Below are 13,508 nucleotides of genomic sequence, written 5' to 3' on the forward strand. Positions count from 1 at the left end.
CGAGTTAATAGTTTTAGGTCCGTGCACAAGAGACTTAGTGGCCTGAAATTTGTAACACTAGATGCTGATGAATGTTTGGGGACCAAAACAGTAATGCCCGTTCTGAGAGACTGGCCTAAAACAAAATGTGTGCGGTATTCATTAAAAAGGTCGGTGAGAAAAGGAGCTAAAATATCTATAAATGTAACATAGAATTCTAGTGGTAGAGAATCAATACCTGTGGACTTTCCTAGTTTGCCTAATCGGATGGACTGTTTGACCTCGTCTATTGTGAACGGACCCGATAGACACTCTCGATCATCATCCGTTAAAACAGAGGGAATATACTCTAGTATAGAAGAATCAGTACAACTAGTAGGAGGTTGAGCATATAATTGTTTATAATAATCAAGAAAACAAGTCATGACATTTACGCCCTCATACACACGGCCATCTTCACCCTTAATTTTAGAAATCAATTTTTGTCTGCCCCTTGTGCGCTCCTTGCGTATTTGGTGGATACTTGCCTGTTCAGTGTCATCATATTGACGTGTTTTGCTACGAATCATAAAACCTTGCATACGTCGTTTATGCAGCGTTAATAAATGAGCTTTGATCTGCTGAATTTGAGGTCGGACTTGACCCCCGCGTTGTTGTTCTATCATGTAATCTCGCAATAGACCAGTATAGTAGTGATATTGCTGATAATGATCGGCGTTTCTAGTTCGACAATATTGTTTGGTCACAGAGCAAAAAGTTCGTTTAACACGGTTTTCCCAAAATTGCATGAGAGAACCTTTGTAGCGTTGTTTCACATGAAGGAGGCCTTTCCATTCAGCATGTATCAGAGCTTCATATTCGGGCTCACGTAAAATTGACGTATTAAAGTACCACAATGGGCTACGTTTGAGAAATTTTTGGGCTTGTAGTTTGATGGTCATGAGTACAGCATGATGATCACTAAAACAGACTGGGACCACAGCCATGTGTTGAACCTGATGTATAAGAGTGCGACTGATATAGAATTTATCCAATCTTGAGGAACTCGTCCCTGTAAAGAAAGTATGGCCAGGCGTGGTTGGAAATAAGTGTCGCCACACGTCGACGAGATCATAGGTGTCAATTAAATTGGACAGACTGGCTGAGAAGGTATAATTTGGGGTCATATCTATTGGTGCCAAAACAGCATTAAAATCTCCGGCTAATATACAAGGAGAAGAACCATTATGTAACGCTTGAGCAAGCTCAGTATTAAAGAAACTATTGCGCTCTCGTGCATGATTCGAACCGCTTGGAGCATATGCTGTACACAGGCGTATATTTTCTAGTGTTCCTAAGGTGATACGTTCAGTAGGCATTTGGAGAAGCGCTTGAAAGTCAATATCACTGCGGTATAGAATAGCAGTTCCTAAACCATTTTCAGTGAAGCGTGAAACACATGAATAATTAGGGATGTCTGGAAAATCGGGTACTGCCACCTCTTGAGCAAACAGAATATCAACTTCTTCCTGATATATAAAATCTCGTAGTGCGTGTAATTTGACCGGAGAAGTAAGACGATTTAAATTGACTGTGGCAAAACGAAAACTAAACATTACAAAAAATATACAAAGTAAATACATGAAAGTAAAGCAATGCGGGAATAAGAACATGTGTAAAGTAGAAACAAGGAGGAAATATATAAACAATATAAATTATTGATACCAAAGATGAGCAATGCACTATTCGCCGTCTGATTGAACAACAGATTTCAACTTTTTGGTCGAAGCTCGTGTTTTCCTAACATTCTGACCACTTGTTGTTTCATCACTGCGGTTACCTTTAGAATTTTTAGACACTGCACTACTGTTAAACTGAAGTTGAGTTAACTTGCGCTTTTCGCAGGATGCTACACTCAGATCGGAATCACTTATGGTATCACTAGTAGCATCTTCAAAACCAGTGGTGTCAATGGAACCAAGTGCGAGAGGAACGCTTGAAGGGGTAGCACTGTGCCCCTCTATTGTATTTCTATCACCTACCTCAGAGTTTAGTAGAAGTGGCTGGTCAGTCACAGGAACTGGAGATGGAACACCTGTCTCGTCAGCATCGGGAGTAGGTGTCACTTCCATACTAGGTGATCTGTCAGCAATGGAAGGGTGGACGGGATGAATGTCGGGAACACTAGATGCAGCACTTGCAGGTGGCAAAATCGGGGACGACGCGGGTATGTGGGTATCCTTCTGTAGAACAGGAAATGCACTGTAACAACCGGTATCGGGAGCTGATGTTTCCACTGGAAGGTTGCAAGGCATGCGGACACCTGGAGACACAGAAGTAGACCTGGGTAAAGGTGGAGTTCTCTTCTTAGGACAGTCCTGTACAAAATGGTCCTGAGAGTTGCAGACCGCGCAGGTCTGGATTTGACCGGCGTAACTGACAAAAAGACGTAAACCACAAACAGTAACAAAGGATGGAATGTTACGTTTAACAGTCATTTTGACGAGTTTGCGACCCGTGCGGGTGAGATAAATATGATCAGTAGAGTACTGTTCATCAGCAATATTCTGAATATCCCCATACTGGGAGAGTACACGACTTAACTGGGTATCACTAAGTTCCATTGGACATAAAGAGACTTTTACAACAACAACAGAGTTGTCTGCCAAATCAATGGGTAACACATGATCTCCATCAGTATTGGTATAAGTCACGGTGCCGTTGGTACCAGAAAGAATACGTTCACATAGCACTTTACTAACTAGTTTGATGTACAAAAGTTTACGAATAAAGTCCAGTTCTATACTTAACACTTGGTCAATTGTTAACTTGAAAACACTTCGAATCCATTCATGAATATGAATAGACGTAGGCTTTTGACGCACAGTTACGAAATTAATTCGGAGCGTATTAGACCTCATACAACTCATATTGCTTACACTCGACGTTACACGTCAACTACAGAATATATATATATATATAAATGTTGTTGCTCACAAGTGAAACAAAGGACTTGTAATACACACTTCACCAAATCACTAAGTCACAGAAAAAAAAATCAAACTGCACTATTCGACAAAACAAAGCAGATACAATAGTACAGCACGGACAGAGAGGCGATGTTATGCGCCCCGTGTCTCAACGCGAACTGACCTAACTGAGCTATTTGCTCTCTTACGTAAGCTGAACCTGTTCTACAGTAAAGACGATTTTTCATTACGATTGGGCTAACAATTCGTTTTTTTCCATAGGTAATTTCCACTATTTGCACTATCTATACGTTAATACTTAGCATAGATTCATATATTTGGAGTTCGCTGATAATGCATATAATAAGACATACTAGAAATATTTCGTTAAAATTTTCGTTTGTAGATCTAATCCACGCTTCTCTCAATGACATAGATGTCGCTGCTTCGTGTTGAACTGCAGAATTCCCTCGCGTTCTTGAAAATTTCCCTCTTTAGCAGAGTTGGTAATTCTCGAGATTTCTGTCGATTTAATGTTTTTTGCTTCTAATTTCTTTATTTTAAGCTAATATCTAACACAAATATTAAAAACGGGTTTGTTATTAACCTGTCCTGCTGGGGAAACCTTCCGAAATTTCGAACATATAAAGAAAACGGAGATATTTTCAAAAAACTTCAAAATAAAGAGACGCGTCATTTATTTTGCTCATGGTAGTACTTATATCGCAGAAGAAAAGAACACATTAATGTTATATTTGTTCTTAAGTAGTAGTATTAGCCTATATTATGTATATAGAAAAATATGTGTGTGAAATTTGCCTTCTGAATACCGCGGTATGATTGGAGCAAAACAAGAGAAAAAGAGATAGTACAATTTATGGATAGCAGTTGCGATATCAAGAAAAAGAAAATGAACGCAATGGGTAAAAAATCCAAAAGTTGTCAGATAACAATCCTGGGATGACTGAGGTGGAATCCCACTGAAAAACCAGGAGACGAGTTAGATATTGAACAGTTTAAAGATGGGTAAGAAAAGACAGATTTGTTTCAAATATGGAAGAAAAATATATCAGTTGAGAGAAAGTAGATACAGATACAAGTTAGTTGCTGGAATATTTTGAACTTTGCGAGTAAAGGTGCGCCATCATGAAGGTAGCACAGCAAAGAAACATGGGTAGTAAAATAAGCTTTACAAAACTGGAGAAAGGAAAACATGGAAACTGAAAAATGTAAAATAATGTGTATAAAGTTGAACTAGGAATTTAGAAAGTGAAATTCAACAAAGACAGGAACTATACAATGGACGTAAAGGGACCTAGACGTTCCCTATATTGAAATTTCTAAATATGGAACAAGTTACTGTGCAGCGATGGAAGAATATGATTAATTATACTAGTAGAGGTAGAAACGCTAAGTCACGCTAAGTCAAATAACTTCCCATTTATCTCACGAGTTTGATAAAAGTTTAGTTGAGGTATGCAAGCATTCTTTGTTTTCTTCGTCCCCCTCAATTTTTACATGTCAGAGACGCCAGTGGCTGTAGCTATGTGCTCATATTTCTAACTCACTTCACAACTTCATAAAACTTGCTAAAAATATAACAGCCAGAGAACTGCCAAAATTTTGTAAGTTGAAAATAAAAACTTAAATACACAAAAATCTTTCTCTTAAAACTGTAGAATACCTATACTATTGTGATGATTGTGTGCTAAAGGAGCATTGAGAATACTAAGCACAAAGTAGACCTCTCTCGAATTGAATATAGTTTCATTTACAAGAGTATTTATTCCTTAATTTATAAAGGACAAATTTAGAAAAATAAAATTATAAAAAATATTATTGGATAACAAAAAATATGACTTTTTTTAAAGGGGTCGTTTGGTGGAATTATTCCACAGTGAAATTTTCATCCTAGTCCACCCCTGGTGAATAGTCCATATCCACAGACAATAATAATAATAATAATAATAATAATAATAATAATAATAATAATAATAATAAATGACAGACCCTTGTTGTACCAAAGAGATCAGGTCAAGAATTGCCATAGAAAAACAAGAATTCTTAACTAGCAGGCTTAATATCGGACTACGGAAGAAATTGGTTAAGTACTGTATATGGAGTATTGGACTATATGGTTAAGACTTGGCTTCGAAATGTGATGTTGGAGGAAGATGGAGAAGATAAAATGGACAGAGAGAGTAACAAACGAAGATGCTTTAAAACGGATAGGAGAAAAGAGGACTCTTCTAGCCAACATCCTTCGTAGAAAGGAAAATTGGATTTTACACATCTTACGAAGAAATTGTCATTTTCATATCGCCATAGAAGGAACGATGGAAGGAAAGCGAGGAATAGGAAGAAGAAGAACAAAACTGATCGAAACTGTATTTTAATTTTACTGATAATAAAAATATTTATTTTGTACTCTTTATTACAAAATAAATACAAATATTATTTAAAAAGTAATTAACAAGGAACACAGACAGTATGATAAGTCATCAATTGCCGTTGAGTTCATTTTTCTAGTCGCTGCCATAACCTAGATTTTTGGGTAATTCAAATTCTGGTCACACTGTAATTTCTATGGATGGCAACACTGAAAATTCTTCCGATTCGTATTTTCGGGTGTAGAATTCTATTACTGAGGTAAGTTACATTTCATTATCTCTTTTCACTTACGAAAAATTGGTAAAAGATTAAATCGTTAGCTTTTGAAAAATATTTCTAGTCTTTCGCCTGAAGAGAGATCTTATCTTCTTGGATGCTTCTTTGGCTATGGCAATTCTCGACCTGATCTCTTTGATGCAGTAAACGTCTCTAGTCAGAATACTTCCCAGATACTTGAAATGATTGACTTCTTAAAGTTCTCTTTGTTCTACTCTGATTCGTAAGGGCGTGTTTCCACTCGATATTCTCATGACTTTCAAAGTGATGAGAAAGTCACGAGGAAACTCTTATATTGGTAAATAATCTTGGTCCCTAGCAAAATCTGAAATGACAGTACTGGTAGAAACATCATAAATGGAGATACACCCTCGTTTCTCCGTAGGGACCAGTTCTGTCATGTTAACCTTCAACGATGCAAATGTACAATTCGGTTTCCAGAAAAGTTGATGATTTTGAGTTGTGTCACTGTTTCTCTTGAAGAAGTGGTACTACACTAGAAAGGCAAAAAATGTACACACGATCAGAGGTGAGTTGAATTGATTGAGTTTAAAGTTCCGTTCAGCGGCGGGGCTATATGAGACGTGGACCTACTGAATATCGTGGAATTCGAACCACATGAGCTCCCGCCGGGAATCCACCTTGGTCTCCCACGCCGAAGGCGTACACACGATTAGAGTACTTGATTCAACATTACTACGTAATGTTATAATAATCAAATATTCCAAGAAGGATGAAAATGTTCTGCAAATGGGTACAAAATACACTCAATCCCTTGTCAACCTTGTATGCACAGCATGTGTTGTTGGTATGACATTTTATCGTATATGGTAAAGAGGGGTAATGACAAAAAAAAAATCCAGTAGATAGAATCAATTCTGCAGGAAAATGCAAGATGAGATCAGTGGCGAATCCAGGGGGGCAGTGATCGGGGCAATCGCCCACCGCTAGAAGAGGAAACTTTCTTCTTTTATATATATAAATAAAACCCATCCCAGAGTTTGGAGCTCTTAAAAGTAGCTCTAAGTAGCAGTATTACAACCCACTGCCCCCTTAGAAGTCCATCTTGGATCCGCCCCTGTAGAAGATGTAAACAGGAAAATTAGCAGCGGTTGTATGAAATGCAGAGAAGCGGCAAGAGTGTTGTGTGAATTAGAGACCTGCACGGGCCGGGCTTGGGCGGGCCGAGTCTGTTATTTCTTTGGGCCGGGCCGGACTTGGGCGGGCCGACACTGTTATTTCTTTGGGCCGGGCCGGGTTTGGGCTGGCCGACACTGATTTGTCTTCAGGTCGGGCTGGGCTGGGGCCGATCAATTGCAATTCTTTAATAATTATTGACTTTCGTTAAACGATAATTGGAATAAAGCCAAACGTTGAAGAAGTGTGTCCGTGAAAAATGTTACTAAGAATGCAATAGCTATTTACGGTTTGTGTTGTTTAGCGGCTCCACTTTCACTATAGAGGATTGCAGGCATTATGCGGTAAATTGAGCTCTGACCTTGACCTTCACTGAACTCAAAATATAAAAAAGAAGAGGTGGGAATGTTTTGCCTGTCGCTAAACAATATTGTCATCTTCACTTTATGCTAAAAATCAATTAAGTTAGATTTTTGTTACAGGAAATGGAGTTTTTGTTCTCTCGATGACAGGCAAAGTTCTAGGAGGCAATGGTACCATTCGGGAGGCAAGCGTCAGGTTGTGAACCAGAGTTTAGAAATTGTTTCTGAGGGTTAGGTCAAATTTAGTACTAAATTTTGAGAAAGATTCGGGCTCGAGCTAATTTTTTTTAAAAAAAATATCGGACAGGGGTCGGGCCAAAAACTTTTTAAAATTTATCGGGCCCGGGCCGGGCTTGGGCCAAGAATTTTGAAAAACTTATCGGGCCGGGCCGGGCTCGGGCCGAAAATCTCCAAAACTTTTCGGGCCCGGGCTGGGCCGGGCCTAGATACGTTCGGGCTGGATTGCACTCGGGCCGAAAAATTCGGCCCGTGCAGGTCTCTAGTGTGAATGTAGGTTACCAATATGCCTTAAAGGAAAAGTTTACAAAACAGTAGTGAGACCTGCCGTATTATACGGAGTGGAATTTTGGACTACGAAGAAGAGAGAGAAAGAAAAGTTGCATGTTTCGAGGATGAAGATGCTGCGGTAGATGTGTGGAGTGACGCGGAAGGACAAAATTAAGGATGAAGTGATGCGGGGAACAATAAAGATGAGACCAGTAGTTGCAAAAGTTGCAAGAAAATAGACTGCAATGGTTTGGGCACGTAAGAAGAAGACCTTTGGAGTATGTATCTCACCGAATAGATGCTATAGAACTAAATGAGAAAAAAGGCCCAAGGCCGGCCAAAGCAGAAGTGAGGAGATTGTGTTAAGACTAGTGGTGCTGTGTTGTGTCATAGCGGCTATGTCATAAGATAGAAACAGATGGAGGACAGCGATCCTAAAAGCCGACCCCAGCTAAGTAGGAAAAAGGCTTAAAAGAAAAAGGTCAGTTCGTTGTAAAATATAAGCATAGTAAAAGTATAGTATAGTAGGTAAGTAAAAATACAGCAGACAAAATTTAGAAAAAAAAAAAACTTTAAAAAGCCAAATTCAAATACGGAGAATCTTAAAGGTCTGTCACTGTAATCACGATTACAAGAATTGTTGTGTTAAAATTCGATAACATTTTTTTAAAATACACTGAAATATATAACGTACACTCATATCCAAAATTATTGTCGCATGTCTATATATATGTTGTTGTAGGAATATAATTTGATAACGAATTTCCCCGGTATTTCTTATAATGTTAGTATGTGTTTAATCGGCAAAGGCATGTATGTGGAAAATTTCATGTCAAAAGAGCAGTAAATAAGAACAATAAAACGAAAATAAAACTTTCTTGTCCATTTAGCAACATTTTGTTTTACTCATTCTAATTTTCGTATTTATTATTCTTTTCCTATGAAATTCACCACAAATATATATTTCCCGATTACACACATAGTACCAGTATTAAAAGCACCTTGCAAAATCATTATCAAATTATATTCTTAGAAGAAGACAACTATAAATACGCGACAATCATTTTGCACATGAGTGTACGTACATCATAAAATAATTATATTATCGTCTCATAGATATCTTGATTATTATGTTTCTATCGTAACATATGTGAAAAACAAGTAACAGTGTCACGTGTACACCACGTAAAGAAGTTTGGTTTATGTGGTGTGTCAAATACTATTCAAACCGGAAGTAGTAGTAGATTGATACTATTTGCGTGGGACGCGTAATCGATTGCAGTAAATCATTTCTCTGTATCAATCACTTTTATACTGTACATCAATCAACAGTATAACCGGAAGTGGTTGATTTCTACCACTTCCGGTTTGAATAAAGGGTTAAAAAAGATGGCACCTATTCTTAAAACGTTAAATCGATCTTCCAAAAAAAAATAAAACTTTCTCAGTATCCTCTATCGTTTCTGCTCTATGTAAAATATTGAAACCGGAAGCAATATTGGATATCTATCATTTTCGGTTTCAGTAAAGAGTTTAGGATACTGATAAAATATAATCTTGGGATGGTTAAATTGGTTATAGGAAACAGCTTCTTACCTATTTGTTACCGTTTTCACTCTATAGTGATCAATGTTAAAACCAGAAGCTGAGATGGCGTGAGTCAATGAAAACTTGACCCACGACCCACCATGACCCACTCTGATCCACCATCCACCATGATCCACTCTAATACACTGTGACTCACTCCGACCCATCATAACTCATCGTCATTAACTCTGACCCATGATCCACGCCCTTCTCTTCCACTAACTAAAGAGTTTATACTTGTAATAAAGCAAGGCTGTGAAAATATCTTAAACGGAGTTTCAATTTCTACGGTCAATCGCTTAAGCACTGCTCTGTTACAATACCGGTGGATCTGACCTTTACGATATAAAATGGTAAAGTCTTTGCCATGGGCCATATTACGATGAATTTCAATTTAATTATCGAATATAATTGTATCCTTATTGAATTACAGATATTTTTCCGTGGTAAATACGATGAAATTTGAAAGTCTCAAATCAAGGTAAAGTAAGCAAACGTAAAGCAAAAAAAAAAAAAAAAAAAAAAACAACTAAAATTCGACAGTCACAAAAGCCAAGTAGTAAGTCCTATTTCTACTATTACAACTACAAATATCAATGTCTAAAATGAAATTAAATGAAATATTTGAGTTTTACGTTCCATGGGTATGCCGGGTAGGCTAAAGGGGACGGTGATTATGAGAAGTGAATGCAATAGTGAAATGAAGAAAGTGGGAGGAAACGGGAAAATCCCGAGGAAACCCACGCACACGGTGTTTGTCCACCACAATCAATATCCAAAAGTGCCTGAAGTTTTTTCTCACTTAAATATACACATCTCAGGTAAGTAAATAGAAACACATGAAAAAGGAAGAAAAAATGGAGGCTTTGAAAGTAAAACGTAGACCAATTCACCAGTGTTCAGAGGATCCTGTTGAGCAGTGTCGGTCGGTGGGTCAGAGTGGGTCACGGTGAGTGGCTGGGTCGCAGTGGGTCAGTCCTGTTCATCCACGACCCACTGACCCACTCACAAATCTTGACCCACTTGATCCACGATCCACTGACCCACACAAAAATCATGACCTATTTAACCCACTTCATCTTTGACCGGAAATAGTTGATTTCTACTACTTCCGGTTTAAATATTGCCTCCATCAACGAACTTGATTCCAAATATTTGACCCTCGACATCCTGGCCAATATTGATGGTAATACCTCAACTAATTCTTGAGATTATTTTGTCTTCCGGGTGGACGAACAGGCAGGATAAATATGTGAAGTACTTTTGGTCGATACACTACATGAAAGAGTTTTCATGGCTCACGTTGAAACCGAAGCCTTTAACCCTTACTAACGGTGTCTACTCCTGTTTTCTGTTAATCGAACTCGCTGATGGTATAACCCATAAAGGATTATTGCTAACCAGAATACTTCTAGTAATGTGATGTATCATCATCATTTCGTCTTCTGTCGGTATTATTTCTGGTTCTTTAGACCCAAGTTCGATACCTCCTTCATTCAAACAGTTTCCTTTACTTCATGATCTGTAATAACCGGGAACTGAACTTAAGATAATGTGTACAAATCATATGCCTATATACGTAGAACACTCATGTAATCAGGATATACGCTTGAGTAATGACATGCGCAAAGGAGTTTCGTAGTTTTATCCCTCACCCTTGAGCAAGATACTATGAAAAATAAACATTCACTATACCTGAAATTATATGAACTTAGGAGCTTGAACAGCCTCTCCTTTGATGAGCTTCTGAATACGCCATTACATTTGAGAAAAGTATTGACATGGGAGGTTCTTTAATATTTTCCCAAATTTAATTTAATAATTAAAACGACATGAATGGATGGTACTTCCATAAGACACACCCGAAGAAAAGTCCTCCATTAACATTCCCTTTGAAACCTCTTAAAAGTTACTTAGTGGTTTTGACCAATAATAGTTACAGGACCGGGCCTAGGCAATTTGTCGCCCCGTGTAATGACATCATTTGTCCCCTCCCTCTTTCTCAAGAAAGAACAAATCTTAAATGCCAGATTTTAAACATGCTACCCCATCATGAATAACGAAGGGGAGGGAAAGTGCACTCGCACTCAGAAATACCTTAACACTTCAAATGCAATCTCGTTGTTTTGACTTTAAATAATAATCTATTATGTTAATGAAAGATAGAAGCAAACACCCCTGCAGAGGAATATCGAGCTTCAATCTCAATATATCAGTATGTAATTCCAGTACAACTAGCTTTTTTATCTTTATTTCTTGAGTTTCCTTTTACATTTGTTAAAAAAAACGAAGAAACCTTGTTTCCATTTTCAATGGTAAGGAACTTGTTAGTGACAAAGACAACATTAGTTTTCATATCAAAACTGTGATAACTAACTAAATGGAACAGGTGCTCGCTACTGTTCGAGAATTGAGTTCTTGTATTTAACAACAATCAAGTAATACATGCTGGACTTTGTTTAACCATTTGCTTTAGCGTTGTCCATGAGACCAAAATATGATTTATAAATGTAATATTCAAATAGAAGTTCAGCTTCGTAAAATTAACTACCATCATGATGAAATCTGTTTCCAACAATCTTTATACAAATCTTTATACAATTTTTCGTTGCTATAACTAATTTAACTTAAACTTTTTTTCCGAAGCTGTAAAATTTCACTGTTAAATACACCTTCCGTTTTCTGGCATCTCTAGACAAGCCCGCAACCAGAGGGGGGCTAGGGGGGCCTGGACCCCATATCTTGTCGTAGCCCCTCCAGACCTCAATATAAAATGCTATTATTAATGCAAAAATCATAATTTAGATACCTGTAAGAGAATTTTTAATGACTTGGGCCCCTTAACATATTCATGGCCCCTCTAAACCACTGTGGCTGGTTTCGGGCCTGTCTCTCTACAATTTTGTCTCTCAGGCTTCCGGTAAAAGAGTCTAATCCCCTAACTCCCCACTGACTACATATTATCTACTGTGATAAAAACAAGCACGTATTAACCGTCTTAAAAATGGTTAATGTTTTGATATTGAATAAAGTCGAGTACCAATATCCCAGAAAATAGAACACGCATGTATTGCAGTGTTGCCATATATAATTAACCCTTGTACTAGGCCAGAGGCTCATAAACGTAGACATTACTTGTAATGAGAGGAGAATATTGAAAAAATTAACAAACAGGGAAAAAAAAGAAGAAAGAAACAGGTATCTAGCTGAAGCTATAGCACTTTTGTCACGAGAACATTAAAAAAATACATTTCCGTGCACTGAGTCAAGTAGTGGTGTTAAACTAATAACTCGCGCTTCACAGAATATAAAGGGATATTTTAACGACCGTTTTTATTTTACTATTATTACGCACACTAAATGTTGAGCTGAATTCATGACGACAATTAAAAAGTCTTTTTTGTTCGCATTTGCTTCCACATCCTATACCTAATGCACAATATATGTTCAGTTCTAACAACCCTCTCACTGCTTTCAATTAGGCAAAGGTTAGCACTGTAGCATTGTATTGTTTTGCCTCCTAGGTGCATTTGTAAGATTAGAAAAAAAACTCTCTCTTTTTTATCTGTGGATCATATGATGAAGTGTTTTTCACTCTAACAAGCAGAAAAAAGATATGAGATCTCTGTTCGTCTATCGTCAGAACGGGTCGATAGCGTGTCCCTAGTTAGAGGACGGTTAGCTTCTTAACATTTAAAACTCTCTTGTGAGTTACCTTCACATTACTCATAAAGCCATTTAGCAAACACAGAACATTGTATACTTACCTTATTAAGTAATCTTGATCGACGGGTGAGTACACTCGGTAGAAAAAAATGGGGTAAATAAATGCCTCATTCACTTCGGATCAGTCTCTCTCCCTCTTTCTCTCTCTTTCATCGTATCTCTCTCTTCTTCTCATTCTCTCTGTTGCTGTCTTGCTCTCACTCGTTCTTCCGCTTGTTCGTTGTTTAAAATGGCGACTCGGCGCTGCAAGTGACGTCATAGCGTCGTCGCTGGCTGGTCGATGCGCTCGAGCCCTCTGTGAGTCGACCTCTCAATTCTCCAGCTGTTGTTGTGTTGCGTTCCTGGAAACTTTACTGATCTAGTTATTCTAATCTCGTTTATAAACGCACCTGATACATATCTTTCTGCATTTTGAATAGAAAAGAGCATGATAATATTAATTTCGTTTTAAAATTAAAGTTAATTAAGATTCTACAACCTTAACCTTAAAGATGGAAAAAATCTTTAGAAGTAAGTGCACTGCAACGCGACAGGTGGCAGTAAGGGTCATGACCCACTTATGATCTGTAATATATTTTGGACAATTATTCTGCAT

At 37.7% G+C, this 13,508-nt stretch overlaps 1 protein-coding gene across 1 annotated transcript in view; it reads right to left on the reverse strand.

Annotated features, from left to right (window-relative positions):
* Nucleotides 1-13,108, reverse strand: part of LOC145664920 (uncharacterized) — a 107,221-nt gene extending 94,113 nt beyond the window's left edge. The window contains exon 1 of the mRNA XM_081732023.1: nucleotides 12,955-13,108. The gene's annotated coding sequence lies outside the window, so the exon portion shown is untranslated. The remainder of the gene's footprint in view (nucleotides 1-12,954) is intronic.
* Between the last annotated feature and the right edge of the window lie 400 nt (nucleotides 13,109-13,508).

Source organism: Thermobia domestica, chromosome 11, assembly GCF_964235325.1.
Source record: "Thermobia domestica chromosome 11, izTheDome1.hap1.1, whole genome shotgun sequence".
Taxonomy (NCBI): domain Eukaryota; kingdom Metazoa; phylum Arthropoda; class Insecta; order Zygentoma; family Lepismatidae; genus Thermobia; species Thermobia domestica.